The 5,725-nt window shown below is 35.0% G+C and overlaps 1 pseudogene; it reads left to right on the top strand.

The window, feature by feature from the left end:
• The first annotated feature begins 1,173 nt into the window (after positions 1-1,173).
• On the top strand, positions 1,174-1,288 carry LOC129082514 (uncharacterized; annotated as a pseudogene).
• Positions 1,289-5,725: the final 4,437 nt, after the last annotated feature.

Raw genomic sequence — 5,725 nt, 5'->3', positions numbered from 1 at the left:
CCATAATTAAAATAAATAATAAAACAAAAATGATTCTCAACCTAAATTTTCTTTCATTCAAATGGAAACCATTGATGATGAAAAGTAGGAATGGGAATTACCTTCCACCTTTACATAATGCATTTTTTTCAATCAACAAATTAACTTTCTAATGACATGTGACAGGGGCTGTTAGTTCCTACTCATGTAATCACTAATCTGAATAACTACTTAACTGACCAAATCTTCGACAATACAAAAACTGCATTCACCTCAAGATATTAGAGATGACCCCTTTAAAAACACTGGGGAACACTATAGAGTGCAACTGTAGATGTACATTCCTAAGCACTTAGTGCTTCTGGTTCCAGATACACTCCAGAGTCACATACTTCTCATTTGAGGTTCCAGTGTTGACAGCATTCAGCCCTTTTTCTTAGTGTGCTTTCCCACCCAAATTTCCCACATCAATATATTTTGCTTAGGCTTATACATTGAAAAATTACCCCTCTCTTACCTTGATCTTTTAGGCAAAATGAATTTGTGCTTGCTGTGAAAAATTTATTTAAAGACCATTCTAAGACATTGTTAGCTTTGCTGATACTATATTGCAAGCACCTTCTTGTTTCATCACTTCCTCTGTATTTTATGCTCCTGAACCAAAGGCTGAGCCTTTGTGATGTCACCTTGTCATCCTCCTCAACAACTCTGCTCAGTTTTTTGTGTTTTATTTTGCTATTTTTTTAACTTCATTATTCCTTAAAGAAAGAAAAAGATGTAGATGGTTTTGGTGTCTTGTCCTGTTTCCTCTTTTAGTAGTTTAGGGAGAAATTAGTCCAACCCTGGGAGATAGCTTCATTGCCTTAGGAAAAATAACTAATGTGAGCTTTTCAATGACTAAGCCCTTGGGTAGACTTGCCAGATAAAATACAAAATGACCAGTTTTTATTTCATATAAACAATGAATACTATTTTAATTTAAGTATTGCATGAGGCATCTTTATAGTAAAATTTTACATTCATTTTTTATCTAAAATTCAAGTTTAACTGCACGTCTTCTTGTTTTTTTCCCCTAAACCTGGCAATGTTACCCTGGTCACTTACTCCTTCCCTCTCTATTGGTGACTCAGACACTAGCTCATCGGGTCATTGGAAAATAGATCCATAGAAACATTTACTTGAAAAAAAAATCTCAGCTTTGCTCAGTGGCAGTAACATAGTCAATGCGGTTTTTCCGAGCCATGATTTTTGCTAATTGAAAACTTTCCCCAATACCTGAAAAGAAAATCTTGCCCTGGCCTGTGTGGCTGTGGTTGGAGCATCACCCCGTAACGCAAGAGTTAAGGGTTTTTTTATTCCCAGTCAGGGCACATACCTAGGTTGTGGGTTCATCCCAGGTCTAGGCATGGGTGCATGTGAACCCCAGTCAGGACACATAGGACCCCAGTCCCAGCACGGATCTCTGGTCTGGGTGCATACAAAGGCGAGCAATAGATGCTTCTCTCGCATCGATGCTTCTCTCTCTCCTTTCCTCTCTTTCTCTAAAAAAGCAAATGAAAATCTCAAGTGAGGATTTAAATTTTTTTTTAAATCTACTTACATAAAAAAAATCACTGCTCCACCAGACAAACTCTGAAAATATTCCATTGCTTTTGATTTTGAAGAATTATCTGCTTCCTTACATAAAATCACAGCTTTCATCTGGCATATTTTTATAATTATGATTATATTTTTCTGTTATAATTCATTTTCATTCTAGAAAAACTAAAAATTCAGAAATGTATGAAGTTAAAGTGCTCCTGATCAAAGATTATAATAACACTATTAGTATTTTATGTTAATTTCATGAGTTTATTTAAATATCACAGAAAAAACATAAAATAGTTCCACTATATAATCTATTATATAACCTATGTTTACTAAGGCATGTAGAGCTCCAACAATAACCTTTTGAAACAGGGAAACAGCAGAGAAAGGCTCTAACTCAAGATCTCTCTAACTCGAGTCCACTCCACTATGCTCCCTCTGTGCTGTTATCATGTTGCTATTTTTCATCACAGTTCTCTTTTCAAGTACTATTTTGCGTATTATTAATCATAATGGATATGCACTTTTCCAAAACAAAGTATTTTTTTAAATGTTTCTTTAAGGAAGTATAATTTTACATATAGTAATATGCCCCGATCTCTGCCATGACACATTAATTGCCTTGACTATCCTGATCTCCTTTACTGAATGGGGTTAATGTGAACACTTTTTTCACAAATAACTCATAATTTCCCAGAAGATATTATATGATGCATAGAATCCTTCATACATACACAAAACTGAGCACAAAGCAATAGTCCTATTACTCTAACAGCCTCTAATTAGGTGCATGTATTTTAGGAGTCTTTTCACACACATTCTCTGTAACCATCACAACTCTGCAAGGCAAATGTTACTAAGTACAGATGAAGAAAGACGAAGAAACTGAATCCCAAAGATGTTAATTATCACCTTCAAGGTAAAAAAAAAAAAAAAACAAACAACTTTGGGGGAATGAGAAAAAGATTTCTCTATCTTCAGGTGCAAGTAGATCATTGGCTGAATGATCAGCCAACTGAGAGAATTTGGGCAGTGCACACCCACACAACCACACACAGCAGTTCTGCTCTATATGGCAAAGCTAGCAAATCATTGTGTTTAAAGTCAAGTTGTCAGACACCAACATACATATGGGGATACTTTGCTATACAATCTCTGAACCTCTGGTTCCTCCTATTTCAGTATGAAACTTGAAGTAAGTTTTGTGATATCTTTAGAGCTACTATATCACCATTTCTCCTACAAATCATCCACAGGTCCCCAGCTCCCATTCCAAACTTGGTAACAACACCCATTGATGCTGCATATACTCCCTTCTCTTCTGAGTTGTCACTGAGTTATGCTCAGTGCTTCAGGGGGCAAAACATTAGTACCAAGGGTCCTCACATTAAGTGTTAATCAAGTTCATTAGTCCCTGGTTGAAGTTGTGGGATTAACTTGTTTCATATGGAAAGGAATGCCTAAAAATTTGGGAAATTCAAATTCTTGACATATTTTAATTGTTCTCAGGATTTTGTTTTGCTTGTTTGTTTTGTTTATTTTATTTAAAGGACTCTTATATTGGACATACATGCAAAGGAAAGACACCTGTGTAAATGGAAGAGTCACTACATGTACTGTAGTACTATGGTTTGACCTGCCTGAGGAATTATGCAGTATGTTGAATAGTGCAATAAATCAATTGGCTAACTGTATGCTAATTACCATCATTGTGGCTATGGCAAACAAGAATGCCTTTCAGCAAAGATATTCTTTCCCTCCTAGACTATAGATTAAAGTGCATGAAAACAAACTTTCCCAGGGTCATGAGCTCATCTAACATTGTAAATATTGAATAGATTTTGTACACTTGGTAGATTCTAAAATTTTAACCATGGGAAACTAATCAAAAACTTCGAAGTCATATCCACTTGTGCCATCATTTATATTTGATCTTGCATTTATACAGAAATTCTTTGCACAAGTTATTTGTTATTGAGTTATATAATTAGTTAATAGACTCAAGAAAGATCCAATTATTATTTACCAGTGCTTAAATCTGATCCAGATTTTTTACCTTGCCCATCCCACAATATTTTACCTCATTTGTACATCGCTTATTGTTTGCTTTTTTTTTTTTTGCTAAAAATGATACACAAATATATTTATGAAAGAGATTATAAATGTTTATATAGAATCATAAGCTTTTTACCAAATACAGGCCAATTTCTAAAATGGATAGGCAGTACCACCCCTAGGGCATATGGGGCACTAAGTCAATATTTTGGAGGGGTTTGCAAATAAATCACTTGATTATAAATTTATTAGAAAACTCATAGAACCCAGGAGTAGTAGGTTATTAATGAAAACTTGAAACAAAAGGTAGGAAAGAGTAACTTGTAAATTTATTATTGTCCAATCACTGAACATGGAGATTCTACTTAGTGCCCAAGTCCCATCTCTTTCTTCTCAAGTCCATAAATTCTCTCTTTTATCACCTACATTGTGAAATATGCTATTCCTGGCAAATTTTACATCTCCTAACTGGAGAAAATGTAGCAATAGTTATTGTTCACAATACCATGGTTTTTTAGAACAAGTATTTATTGAAATAATATGGAACTTCCTATCCCTATAGTTTTCTAATACCATTTACTTAATGTTAATTGCACAGTTTCTTATAATGCTGTGCTATATCCATTGTGCTAACCATGAGTATTGACTTCCATCAACTCAAAAGTTATTACTCTGCATTGTTGACAATTTGGGACACAAATGTTGTATCACTTATATTAAACAGAAATTATTTAAGCAATTATCTTCTGGTCATGTTAAATTTAACATTTATAATTTTATATAGGGTAAACATAGAATAACACATTTTCCAATAATGCAATCTTCTGAACTCTTTAGGTCTTGACCAATGCTTTCTTAGAAGGAAATTTATTTCAATATTGACCATATCCCTACTTTCCACTAACAACCAACATTGGAAGGATAGACAAAGGCCTCATGGGCAAAATAATTTGTTTCATTCATGTGAGAAATACCTGTTCTTTATCTAGAATGACTTAAGACTGGCCAGGGAAGAGCGTAGTATTACTGTGATTAAACACAAGAAAGACATCGACTGAAAGGTTTTATTGTCTTTGAGGAGCAAAATTACTGAAGGTCCTTGGAAGAAATAGGCTCTGCAACTACCAAAGAATTTGGCACAGAGGGTGTAAAGGGGGTTGAGTGACCACCATGAGTGCCAGTGTCAGAGAATGCACAGGGTGAAAGATACCTACTGCTAGTCCTGCTGCTCTCAATTGTTGTGTACTAGAGGCTGCATCAAAGTTGAAACATACATGAATGAGAATTTACACATGAAACCCACACAAATAGATTGTCCAATATTTGGTAGTGGATTATTGGTAGTCCAGAGCCTGAGCTCATCCTTTTCTGTGTAAAATATATAAGACTCAGAAAGCACCATTCAGAAATCCCAGCTCATAAAATCTACAGAAAAAAATATCATGCTGGTTAGTGGAAATAATCAATTTACCAGACCTAGACTCGAACATAAGGACCTAAGACAACTATATATAAGTCAATTATAAAGCTCATTGGGGCATGTGGTCAACCTCTTGCATGGAGATAGAGTTCAGAGAACATCTAGATGTGGATTGAAGAGTGGGACCCACACAGGCCCTGACATTCACTGATTTGGAGCCACCCTGCTGAACACTGCCAAGATTATCTTGGCTTGTCCAACATAATTGAAGCAAAACTTAAACTTTTCAAAAAAAGGTACCCCATAAAGTATTTGCATCTGAATACTTGGCTGTTTCTAAAGCAGACACTAAAGATAATGAAACTGTGCTTAAATTATGTGGCTTATGAACCTCAAAGTCTGTGTGAGAGATCTAATTCTACATCTCAGGTCTTCTGACATCCAGAGCTCTGATCCTGCCAGTTATTATTTCAAAAAATACAGGACTTGAAATAAAAAGTGCATTTTGTCAACCTCCCCAAATTGATTCCTACCTACAATATCTCTAGTTAGCAGTCTTCTGTTCACACTTAAACGTTTATTTCCAATTACTGAGAACTTACCACTTACTAACACAACACTTGCTGTCCAAAGAATGAATCAAAAAATGTGCTATGGATTTTTAATATGTCATTTCTTCTAATA

This window comes from Pteronotus mesoamericanus, unplaced genomic scaffold (assembly GCF_021234165.1).
Source record: "Pteronotus mesoamericanus isolate MK-2021 breed Mesoamerican mustached bat unplaced genomic scaffold, CSHL_Meso_final contig_124, whole genome shotgun sequence".
In the NCBI taxonomy this organism is placed as follows: domain Eukaryota; kingdom Metazoa; phylum Chordata; class Mammalia; order Chiroptera; family Mormoopidae; genus Pteronotus; species Pteronotus mesoamericanus.
The sequence above is the reverse complement of the archived record's forward strand: the minus strand, read 5'-3'. Positions and strand labels throughout refer to the sequence as shown.